Genomic DNA, 13,107 nt, shown 5'->3' with positions numbered 1-13,107 from the left:
GCCCAGCACCAATGCAGATAAAAGAGCTGCACAAATAGAAGCTGCCCCAGCCTTGAAATCCAAGGAAGAGAATAATTTGAAAATTTAAAAACAAAGTCTCTGAAATGAATCCATTTCCTCCTCATTCTCAATAACAACTTTTCATTTGAATTATGCATCACTGTGACTATTTGAATTACAAATGTATGAATTATTCATAATTTGCTAAGTGTTTTGGCTCCATGTGTTGAAAGCCAGTGCCGAGCTTGCCCAGGATCTGGTTGGCAAGGGGAGGGTGGCATCTGAGGACCCTGGGGAGACAGGTTGCCCTTCACAACCCTTAGCCACTGTCATAAAAGGATGGCAGGGTTTGGAGTACTGTACAGGGTGCTCTGCTCTGATCTCTTTGCACTGTGAAATGTCCCCATGTCTCCTGGCTCCCCCGCCTGGAACAGCTGCTACCCACTGGCATCACCTTCATTTTAAACCAGCTGGAGACAGAGTTCTACGTGATAAGCCTGTTATATTTGCAGAGTAAGCAGGAACACCTAATGGTTTGGCCCCCTAATGATTCAGGGACCGGCCTCTGACCAGCCCCAGCAGTGAGCACTGGCAAAGCAGGGGAAAAATATAATTGAAAGAGCCTTTGTTGAAGCTCTCTCTAAATCAGCCTTTTAAATGTGCTCAGTTTAAGAGTCCCAAAGTGCCACTTCAATTGCACTGGCCTCTAACAACCATCAAAACCTCCAGTGTGGCCATGGCCAATTAGTTGAGTAAGAGTTATATGAGCATGTGTGTGCAAGGGTATATGTGTGTCTGTGTGTGTGGTATGATGTGGGAGGGTAGACATGCATACACATACACACACACAAACACACACACACACACACACACACACACACACACACACACACGTTCAGAGAATCAATGCAGATACTGAAATAGCCCATTGGATAGTGGACACAGTGATTCTCAAACAGAATTGTTCTTTTCTAAGAACACTTACAAAGATCAACTAAAGGGTTACACTCACATAGGGGATCTTTTAAAGACTGGAACTCCAGCTTGTATTCTTAGTATAATCCACAAGGAAAACCAGCAAGCCAGCTGTCTGAGTCCTAAGGGTAGTCTGTGTGAATGATGGGCAGGGAGCTGGAAGATAGATAAATAGAAGAAAACCCCTGAGATGCCAAAACCGAGGATGGGGCAGGAAGGAAGAAAAACTGCCAAGTGTCAGAAACCCAACACAAAAATAAGGATGAAACTGTCAACCGTGCAAAGTAAAACCCTGCTCTGACCCTGTGCTTTTGCTAACAAAGAAAATATGTGCTTCATGTAGATAGTGCCAAGTAACCCTTTAAAGAAAGACTTTTGAGTTGATGTGTGTGTGTATGTACATGCGTGTGTGTGTGTTTAGGGAAAAGCGATGTTTACTACCAAACAATGTGTACCTTCTGCTACCATCAACCACAGTAGATCATTATTCCCCTGATATCCACAGACCCACTCTATGTGAATGAGGCAATCATCCATGCACAGAGGTTTTGTTTGGTTGCTGGATTCTCCATGAGCCACATTGATGCTTCATGGCTTGGTTCCATAAGAGAATCTGGAGTCTGCACAGTGTCAGCAGGACAGGAATAGGAGGCTGGATGGAGGGTAGTCAGGATAATCAGGGAATCAAAAGCTTGGTGGGCAATATGGACAACTTGGCTTGTCACAAAGAACCCTCCCCTGGACCCTCTCTGCTAAGATTCTGGTATCAATCCCGGTCACTTCTCACCTTAAGTTTCATGTCTATAATACAACGAGCTTAAAATATGACCTTTGACTTTCCAATAGCCCTTTGCAGTGCTTTTTCAAACTAGCAAACAGACTATAATAGTTGGTTAGGTTTGCTTGTTCTTGAGATTATTTGTTATTATTTGGATCCAAAAGTTTTTAATTTCCTTTATTCTAATTGTGGTTGCTCAAGGCATTGACTAATTTTACATTCTGGAAATGCCTCTCTCAGAAGTGAGTAAGAAGTTAGAATACTGAAAAGCTTGGCTCTAAATACAGTTGAATGTCCAAAGGCTCAAGTTTGGCCAAATGGACTTTGGATAATGAAATCCTAACTGCTCTTCCAGGCCAAAGACATTCTGGGTGGAAATGATTAAACAAACCAAAGGGATCTAATCTGTTTTATTGGCAGTAATTATCTGTTGATAAGACATAATACCTATCTCTGCAATTTCATCCTGAGTGGACATAGTCTGTCCTCCATTCATCTACTCCTGTACTCAACATGGTAAGCCCACCCACATACTCATCATGACCCAGAGAGTAAAATTAAAGTGCACACTTTCCCTCTGCTCCCATTGTAGGAATATTGGCAATAGGAATCCCTGGTGCCGGACATGGCTAAAAGCTGTGCTTTTTAGCCCTGTGGAGATCTTAGTCCCCTGTTCCCCCAGCTGTCAGGACTTGAGTTATTCTATTTTAAAAGAACTAATAAACCGGTCTCTGGATTAACTTAGATTGCTAATAGATATTTTCTAGGTCAAGGGCCTGGGGCAAAGACTATAGAGTTGAAAAGTAAATGTATTAATGTCTCTAGATGGGAATTGGAGCAAAGCTCACTGACCCACGTGCTACTTGGCTCCATCTCCTTGATCATAAGCTAACTGATGGTTCTAACCAACCATCATCCATACAGCAACAGGAAATCTGAGAACTGAGTGACTTTAATGGAAGCCTCTTCACTCTACAAGGCCATAAGGATGAGCTGTAGTGAAGTAGAAGGTCTATTTTTGTCCTGCCTTGCTGCTGATACACTGCCATTCACAAGGAAAGTTGAGAGATTACATTAAATATTTTGCTGCTGGTCAGGCAGATCAGGGGAACTGGAAACAGGCCACATAACTCCCTGGACCTTCTGGACATTCACTGTGCTTGGTTTTACTGCAAGAGACAGAAGTGCTTTTGGGTAGAAATCAGTCTAGCTCACTTACTGGGCCTGTCAGCCCACTCCTGACTGAAGACTCAGAGAAGGAAAACATTCTGTGTGACCCAAGAGGCAAGTCTCTTGACCTTCAGGATACTTACATTCTAATACTAGGCATCTTCACTAACCTTGAAGCCTTAACAATTCAGTTCTTGTGTTTCTGAACTTTCACATCAGTATTTGGAGGAACAGTAAAAAGGGGAGATGAGATACAGACAATGGTCCTCTTTTATTGCATATGAATAGGGCAATGGAGCCAATGATTAACCACCACAGGCTTTGTGAACTTGAACAGTGACACTTTAATGCCAAGGGTTTTATTTCTAATCCACTGAATGTGCTTTAAAAAAAAAAAAGAAGTGGTAAGAAAATAGGCATGCATTTGTAGTTACATGCTTAATTGCATTCTGTAAATTGCTTGTATGACAGTACTAATCATTCAATAAGTTTTATTCCCATTTTCAAACAAATTAAATTTCAAATTTCAAAGTTGATTTGGAGATAATAAAGTTTATATCTTTTCTGTATAAGACAGATCAAAAAAGGTACTAGAAACAATATACAAATGAGTTTCTAATTTATCGTGAAAGAAAAAAATTAATTAGCTAAGTTAGATATCCTATATCAAAACAAAATCAAATCCAAGAATTTTGAAAGTGAGTTTGAAATTCTATTTTGGAAATTAAAGTAATTGAGAAGATATCAAAACTGTATGTCTGGTCCTCCATCAGAAGCTCAGTTGGTGGGAAAGAGGAGCCTTCACATCTCTTCTTCCAGCTGAAGTTTCACAACTTTGGAAAAGAAAAGGAAGAGTGGAGGCAGGAAATAAGGATCCGGGATGGGGTTTCTGGACCAGGGTTCATCACCCAGAACATGAGTTACTGAGCAGGATGAAAAGAGCATCCACAGTAGTTTGAGAGAGTATGTTGGGATGTTAATCCAATTTGGAATACATTTATAAAGATGGAAGGAGAGGCAGAAAACTCCCCAGAACCACTGTAACATTGCAGAATGGAAACAAGAAGTGTGCTTGAGAGAAGGCACGGGGGAAATGGTGGACAAGCTGTCCATTAATAAGTGGAAAATGATAGGATAAAATGAGAAGCACAAAGCTGACATCAAAGTACCATTAGTCTACCCACAGACTTGGAAACAAAGGAAGCTTAACATTGTAAGGCCAGGAGGAATTATGGTCTCACAAGAGTCATAGAGACAGGGAATGAGATCCTGGCAGGGGAAGATGTGCTTTGTTCAGAAAAGAAGAACTGAGTGATCATTGTAATAAAAAATAATAATAATTAAATGTTTTTAGCTCTCACTATGTACCAAGCATTGCATACATTTACATTTATTCTATTCCATTCTATTCTATCCTAGCCTAGCCTATTTCATTTTATTCTACTCCATTCTTTTCTAGTATTTCCTTTAACCCAAAGAAACAGAATTGTACTTTTTTTCAGATGAAGAAACTAAGGTTTGGAGAAACAGACTTGCTTGCCTTGAATCTCTCAATTGATAACCACGGATCCAACTCTAGAGACACAAGTCCTTTTGGTAATCCACTAACTGAAGGCAGAGATAGCAGGAGGAGAGTAGGGATAAATGACAAGAGAAAATAAGCAATAAGTTAGTGAATGTGACAGTGAGTACCTGGTAAGAGACAGGGGATGAGATTTTCTGCACCTAAGTTTCAGTTGGACCCTTTAGTATAGTGACTGTCAGTGTCCGGGTGCCCAGTGTAAGTCAATTCCTCTCATAGTCCCTGCTCTGCATCTATATGGAGAGACCCTCTGGGTTCCAAGAAAGCAAGATAAAGTTCCACCTCCAAGACATACCAAACCAGCCCTGCTTCCTGCTTTGGCCTATAACTATCCAGGGGCCAGCAACCTGCTCTTATCTCTAAGTCTAACCTGTCACACATAAATGTCATTTTAGAGCCATATGTCTGTCTCTTCCATTATACTGATCCTCTTAAAATATCAAAGCAGTTTTTACCTCTGTATGACTGACCAATAATACAAGTACTATGTATAGTACTTGCATATGAGACATCATCCAAATGAAACTTCCCCTAAGGAGGGCTTTCTACAGTGTCTTAGCCTTGTTTTCCTTTGTACTACTATGATACAGTCATTTATTAAATATCAAATTCCTTAAGGCCCACTACAGTTTGCATCTTGAATTCCCCCAAAGGCCTGTGAGCTATAGGTTTGGTTTCTAGCCTGTAGCTGGGAAGCGGTGAAACCTTTAGGAGGTGGGGCCTATTGTAAAGTAGTTGGGTCATTGCAAGCCTGCCCTTGAAAGAGATATTAGACTCCTCATTCCCTCTCCCAGAGGGAAGAGTTGGCTCCAGAAAGTTTTAGTATCAGGAACTTCTGTATCATCTTACTAAACATTACCTCTAAAATAAAAGAATTCCAACCAGGTCATTGATCCTTGTTATTACTTGGCTCAACATTCAAGTCCCAGAAGTGTATGTTTTATTAAACATTAAGTAGATACATGCCTGTCACTTGATTGTCTAAGGGAAGTGAGAAGAAGAGTCTGACAGAGGAATTTCTGGAGATACTTCTGCCATCCTACATCCATCTAATTAGTTTGACCATCCTGGACTGCTCAATGGAAAGCAGGTTATTCTCTGGCAGAAACTTATGGTTCTGTTAGGAAGGAAATGGAAAAATGACCACTACTCAGAATTTCAGGAGAAGAAATGCTTTTTGAGCACTAACATGGTCCAGGAATGAAATGTCTACTAAGATCATCCTCATTTGAGATATTCAAGCATATGTCTAGATCTATTTATAAAAATTTGTCTCTTCTACTCACTGTTAATAGTCCTGGGACAGTTCTTGGCACCTAGCAGGCACCTGGTTACGGAATAAATCTAGAAATTAAGTTAGAATGTCTCCTGGTTTTTCTCATATCTATGATATCTTTAGAAAAATAGTATTAGAGGAGATATTTCTTATAATTTTGAAATTCTCACCTCCTATTCTGTGGGGTTTTTTCCCTCTATACATCCCTACGGGAGCAAAAAGTAATATATTTGAAATCCATCAGTAACCCCAATACAGATTTCCACGGGTACTAAACTCAGAATACTTCCATTTCTTTTCTCATACAATTATGCAATGGAAGATTCAAATTTACTTAAGACCATAAATACTGTTCACATAAGTGTGTGTCCATTTTATTAAAGTGCTGGGTGCATAATAGGATTCTAAATCTCACTGGCTTTTAGCTGTATAGTTCATTTCAGATTTGTAATTTTTCTTGTAGTTGTTTTAAACCCTCCAATTGGTTAAAAGGTGGTAGTGGTGGTGGTGATATTTTCTTGCATAAACATCTAACAACTATAGTTGATCATTTTTACATGCTTACCAATATATATCAAATTCATCCATTAACAATACCAAAAAAATAATAAAGATAAACTATGTAACTGAGGGTATGGATGTAGTTGGGAAAGATGAGGGAGAATAATGAAAGGGATGATATTGATCAAGGTGCATTATACTCATAATCTGACTTGAGAAAGTAAAACTCCTTTGTACAACTACTTAACAAAATTTATGAATAAATAGATTTTTAAGAATATATCAAGCATATATCATGAGATTCCGTCAAGGAGATTCCAGCCTGAAGTTGAATAAATTTGGAGGTCCTTTAAATTCTAAGATTCCCTATCACTAAGTAGTTTTCAACTTGGGGACATGTCAGGTTCATGTGAGTAGGGTTAATTTTTTCTTTCCAAATCATTTCTTCCTACTCCTTTCCCTATTCCCAAAGATTCTAAACGCCTTTTGTCATTCCCCATCTCCCACCTCCAACTGAAAATGACCACATCTGAGGTTTCTACTATTTTCTCAGTGTCTTATGTTGGTGAACTAGCCCAGACAAAATGAGACATGATGTTAATTAAATGAGAAAGTTCTTTTTTTATTTTGAAGTCTTTTTACGTATGAGGAATGTCTAACTTGTAGATTTAGGCAATGTAAGAAATATCTGTGAAAAATGAAAAGGGACTTAGTTCAAGAAAATTAATAGTTGGAGTTATCTAACAATGCTGCAAATGTTGGCTTCCTTCTGCTACTGCTATTTTCTTTGGAACACATCCAGTTTTCCCCTTGCATAAGAGGAGACAAGAGCTGTTTGAAGCCATTAACAACACCAACAGGAGGGACGTTTGAATTAATAACCCAGAGACCAGTCAGCCAGGAGCAATTTTGAGCATAATCTTTTCCTTTGACTTTTTTCGTAAGACTGATATTTTGCTATATTGTACTTGATCCGTCATGCCACTATGGAGCCAAATCATTTATCTTCCCAACTCCCTTTGTTTTTTAAATTGACCTAAGTCAAAGGTTTTAATTTATTTGTGGGGAGATCTCTTTTGTGGATTTTGTTGGGTGCTATGAAGCGTGATGTCTGAATTTCCTCAAAATTTAGCAAGGAATAATAGCTGTTTAAGGGCATAGGAGAATGTTCTTGAAGTAATGGTAAGGGAAGAGAGTCAGACACAAAACCATGTAATCTTTCTTTGTTTCATATGGAGTCAATTTATGTAAAAATCTGGCTTTATTCTATTTTTCTTATCCACACTTATTATTGCACAACCCTACCTTTTGAAAAGTCCTCCTGTAGTATCCCTCAAGGGGGTGCTCACATGTCGGTCCCTAGGGCTGGTTTCCTCTTCTCCAGCTCCAGCATCCTTCTACAAGGGGCACTGATCTGCCTGGCACTCCTGCAGCTTGCCTGCCTAGTACTGTCCTCCCAGAATCACCAGGCACACACTGACCACATAATGGCGCTGCCAAGGTGGGAATCAACCCAGTCCTATCCTGTGTTAGTGGGGAGGCTGGCATTTCTATCCGCACACAGCCTTTGATGGCTTCCAGAGAGCCACTCTGTAACAACAAAGGGCCTCAGCCACCCTCTATGAGGCCTGCCTTGGGGGCTCAAATAGAACACACTTATGGGGCCTTATTTGAAAACCAATCCTTTCTACTGGGGAAGCACCACCATGTGCCAGTCCCTAGAAGCCTAAAGGATGAGTTACTATGTCTACTCCCAGGAGACTCTTGCCAGTCCTTGTGCCTGGCATAGACTATAACTCAGTGGTCTAACAAGGATCTAATGGAATAACCATGAAACTCCACATCAAAACTTCAAAATATCCAACATCTCTTATGTCTCTAGAAGTCTATGGTTCTTTTCTCTTGCCTACAAAGCATGTCTTTTCCTCTCTGCTGTCTTTCTGCACCTTTACTTCTGCCCAGAGGGAAGTCACATGGTATGCTTAGTTTCTCATCGCAAACTTGGGTCCATCTCCATAAGTCAGCCTGAATTAACCTCAAACTTAATGCAGTTAAGACTCACTGAAATGTGTACAGCTGTGACCTAGTACTGAGCAAGAACTGTGATCCACTGGCCAGTCAAATGCAGGCATTCTGGGTTCTATCCTCTCAGAGTGGCATACCAGGGGATGGTTCCCCTCCCCCCTTCCCCCAAGGACATCATGAACCACAATACCAAGCAACTCCCACCCACAATAATTCTCACTGTGAGAAGAGGACCTGAAAGACAACACCTGCTCATTCTGGACACCGTCATAATACCACTTCCTCTTCCACTCAGAATTCTCTTTGCTATCTTCTATAGGCTATATGAGCACATCCAGGTTTCATGTTCCAAGGAAGCTGTTTTGCTTGCGTATGGAGACCATGTCATCTTAGATGACCCAGCCAGAACTTACTTTCTTTTAACTTCTTTCATGTTTACATTGAAAACTGCTCCACTAGACTAGACAGAACTAGGGCAGAGGCAATATCTAATCTTAGCAGTAAAACTCACATTTATCATATTCAGATGACCAGTTCAGAAGGGAAGACAGCAGCAGTGGAAATATCTCCAGAACCTCTATAAGGGATTAGCTCAACTAGCTGTGGAATTTCAGTGCCTCACCAACTGATACCCAGCTAGGAAGCACTTCTCTATGTCCAACTCAAGTAGCTTTCAGAAAGGGGTCATTGCAGATATCACACATGCTCAGTATTTGTGTTTCCAGTGAGGTTGGCCTGTCTGACTGTTACCAACACAACTGTCATATGATCACTTGACAGACAAACACACACTAATGCTGGGCCTAGTCTCTTGGTCACCATTACTTTCATCCTCACCCAGAGTTCCAATGCATAGAGCTTACTGGGATTATGGGGTAAGGTCACCTGACCCAGGAATTCAGTCAGGAAGCAGAGGCTGAACCCTTTCATAAGCAAACCATTGCTCTAGCCATAACACCACCATCAAAACAATGCCACGGACAAGCCTAGAATTTATGGTGCTCTGAGTTACGGCCCTGCCACAACTCCAGGCTCTCAGTTAGGAAAGCAGCTGTAAAATGTTTTGACATGGTTCAGGGCTTTCACTTTAATTTAGTAAGCTTAGATACTGGTAAGAAAAATCACACCACTTTTTTTTCAAGCTGCTTCTTCAAATGGCTTTATTTTGTTCTCTTGTTTATTTTCAGTAGTCTTAACAAGGAGTAGATTGTTTCCTAAAGCTAACACTTAGTTACTTCCTCAAGACTCAGTACTACAAAGTGTGGGTCCTCATTGGACAGCCTGAAGTTATTGGGGAATCTACTGTGTGGCAGTCACTGAGCTGCCATCTTGAGACACAATGCTGAACAAGGCAGAGGTAGCTCCTGTCCTTATGGAACCCATAGCCCAGTGCACAATGGGTCCAGGAGATAAACCTAGCCTATCAACCAGGTGTGGCTGCCCCAGGACAGGACCATTCTAGTCAAGTCCTCAGCCATAAAGACAGAAGCATTGCTGAAGGGAATAAAAGGTCCTGTGACCAGACCAAAGCTCAGCTACAGACATCCTGAGACTCAAAGTAACAGAAAGGAAGCAAACAATTCTAACCAGAATGTTTCTTCTGACTCCATCTATGCCTGTACCAAAAAACTCCCTTGTGCTGTTTTCATAGTAGTTATGATTCTTCATTCATTTTATGAAAGATTCTCTGGGAAATAGGCCTGCTGCTAAGGCCTTATACATGTAACCTCCATGTGACAGAGGTCCTCCTTACCTGTATTTCTTGGATCTTCCTGCTTAGTTCTAGAAGATGGAAAGAAGAATCTCAAAGTTCCATCTTACAAGTTTCGTCTCACAAGTAGTCTCACAAGATGATTTCTTGTCCCACAGAAGTGATCTAGCTTGCTAGTTCTTGGCATGACAGAAAGCAACAGTGGGGACTTCAGTATAGTCACAGGGAGATTACCATGTTAAGCCGTCTTGCTAGTACTCATTGCTGTTCAATAGATGTGGACCTTTTAGGACAGCGTTTGGAATTACAGTGTAACTAAAATTAGGTAGGACAAAATATTTTATGAATTGCAAACTGTAGGACATCATTATTATCATAAAAGGATAATGGCAACACCAAAGCCTTGTGGACTTCAAAGCAAGAACCACTATCTTTTTCTGCTTTTCTTTTTTTTTCTTTTTTTTTGGCGGGGGGGGAAGGGGTCCAGTTGTGGGGCCTGAACTCTGGGCCTGGGCACTGTCCCTCAGCTCTTCAGCTCAAGGCTAGCACTCTACCACTTGAGCCACAGCACCACTTCCGGCTTTTTTTTCTGCTTATGTGGTGCTGAGGAATCGAACTCAGGGCCTCGAGCATGCAAGGCAAGCACTCTACCACTGAGCCACCTTCCCAGCCCTTCTGCTTTTCTAGTATCTTTTATTTCTCTATTGTGGTCTAATTTACAGTGTGATATTCATCAAGATTCATTCATTACTTTTTGACGTCAGCCAGTTATATTTTTAACTGATAAAAATATTTAGAGCTACAAATTTAATTAGCATATCTTATAGATTAAATATTTCTGTCCCCCCTCTCCAAACTCATGCTCTGAAATCCCAACCTCCATGTGACTACATTTTTGACAAAAGATCTTCATGAAAATAATTAAGGTTAAATGAGTTCACAAGGATGGAATCCTAACTGGATGGAGCTGGTGCCTTTCCATTTAAAAAGACGAGACAATAGAGTGTACCTCACCCCACTGTGAGTTTGTCTGTATGACAGAGGTCATTTGAAGGGGTACCCACTTATAAGCCAAGAGAAAATGTTTCAGGATGAAACCTACCCAGCTAGCACCTTGAACTTGAACTTTTCAGCCTCCAGCACTGAGAAATAAATTTCTTAAGCCATTCAGACTATGGTACTTAGCTTCAGCAGACTAAGGTAATACATGTTTGGCTAAATTTAATACTTATACTCAAAAATATAGGCAAACCACTTTCCCTTTTTTCCCTAATTGGGCTAGTTTTTGTTTTAACAGAATAGTTTCCTTGCCTAAATTCTTCTAATCAATAAAATGTTGCTCTTTCATACTGTAAGTAATTATATAATAGGGTTTTTTTTGTCTTTTATTTTTGGTCATGGAGCTTGAACTCAGGGCCTGGGCTCTGTCCCTGAGTTTTTTTCACTCAAGGCTAGTACTCTACCACTTTGAACCATAGCACCACTTTAAGTTTTCTGGTTGTTAACTGGAGATAAGAATCTCAAAGACGGGGCTGGGAAGGTGGCTCAGTGGTAGAGCGCTTGCCTTGCATGCATGAGGCCCTGGGTTCGATTCCTCAGCACCACATAGGCAAAAAAAAAGCCAGAAGTGGAGCTGTGGCTCAAGTGGTAGAGAGCTAGCCTTGAGCTGAAGAGCTGAGGGACAGCGCTCAGGCCCAGAGTTCAGGCCCCACGACCAACCAAAAAAAAAAAAAAAAAAAAAAGAATCTCACAGACTTTCCGGGCCAGGCTGGTGTGGAACTATGATCCTCAAATCTCAGCCTCTTGTATAACTAGGATTACAGACATAAGCCACTGGCACCCAGCTTTATAAAAAGTTTTTGAAGTGTTATTATGGGTTGTTATATTTATTTATTTCTATCACACACCAATCAAATAAATACTTGAAAAGGTTAAATATCTGCAAAGGTATTTTAGTTTAAATATGCACTTCTTTATAATATGCTTGCAAATTAATTCCATTTGCCTGCCTTGTTTCAACACCATGGGAAGAAATACGTTAAAAATAGATTAAATCGCAAAGGAAGGCTGAGTTGTCTGTAAATCTTCAAGACTACATATATATGAAACTCCCAAGCAAAAATAACCAGAAATTAATTCCACATTATACTGTCTGGAGTGATTTACAGACCAAATGGTAATTTGACTTAAGAGTTCAAGCCAAAGAATTGGAGACCAATTGTATATATGCATGGCCACCAAATCAGACCCCGAGGGTTCTCTTTGAGAGCATTCTCCAGAAAGAGGAGCAGGAAGATCTGAAAAGGATAAAGGCTTGACCTGAGAAACTGCTCTTGGCCTTCTAGCTCATGTTCCCTCTCTCTACTGCCCAACAAGAGCTACCTCTTGAAGTTCATCCTTGGATAACTGTGCTCTTCACTGCCTTTCTGGGCTCCTGGCTTTTTCTCACACATTCTCCCTATTAAACATTATCTTCTTGGGTCATCAGGCTCCAGATTTTTGTTATGAATCTGATACATTGATCTGTATAGAGTAGGATATGGTTGCTCAGTTTGTCACTCCTTCCTTCTTGTCCATTTAACACATTTGTAGTTAAATCATACCCTTGTGAAGTTCAGGCTTAAGCAGTCATTTTGATGGTGTGGATGCCAGTCTTTGGTCTCTAGCTCTACTGACATAATTCCCAGCATGCATCTTTATCATTTGGTTCAATTTTTTTCTTCACAGAAATATAATATCACAAGGTTCCATTAAGGCTAAAGTGAACACAAATAATCACCCAGAGTCATATTAATACCTGCTAATGTCAACAAAAAGTAATTTTTAACTATAAATTAAAATCTGTTAGCACTTTGAAATCTAAATCTTATTCTATTTATTTTTTGCTGTATGGTATTACAAGGCACATTAACTTCTTTGAGTAAAATAGGCAATAATAAGCAATTGAATAAATACATGGTCTTCAATGCCAAATGGAAGCATTTCACCTGAGGATGAATTGTCAAAATACTGAGATGTTCCAGAATATATGGTTTAATAAAGTTTCAATGTGAGACAAACAAAACAGTTGTTTCTTAACCACCACAAGG

General features: G+C 40.2%; 1 long non-coding RNA gene across 6 annotated transcripts in view; it reads right to left on the bottom strand.

Annotated features, from left to right (window-relative positions):
* LOC138819385 (uncharacterized) overlaps nt 1-13,107 on the bottom strand; it is a 199,422-nt gene that overhangs the window by 129,863 nt on the left and 56,452 nt on the right. Inside the window, exon 5 of one of the 6 annotated variants that reach the window (XR_011369418.1) lies at nt 1,023-1,131. The exons of the other annotated variants lie outside the window; for them this stretch is intronic. This is a non-coding gene — a long non-coding RNA (uncharacterized lncRNA). Of the gene's footprint in view, nt 1-1,022; nt 1,132-13,107 lie in introns of those variants that run through there. 6 annotated transcript variants of the gene reach the window in all.

The sequence above is a fragment of the Dipodomys merriami genome, unplaced genomic scaffold, assembly GCF_024711535.1.
Source record: "Dipodomys merriami isolate MVZ:Mamm:240054 unplaced genomic scaffold, mDipMer1.0.p SCAF_8, whole genome shotgun sequence".
Classification (NCBI taxonomy): domain Eukaryota; kingdom Metazoa; phylum Chordata; class Mammalia; order Rodentia; family Heteromyidae; genus Dipodomys; species Dipodomys merriami.
This window is presented reverse-complemented; position numbering and strand designations above follow the sequence as displayed.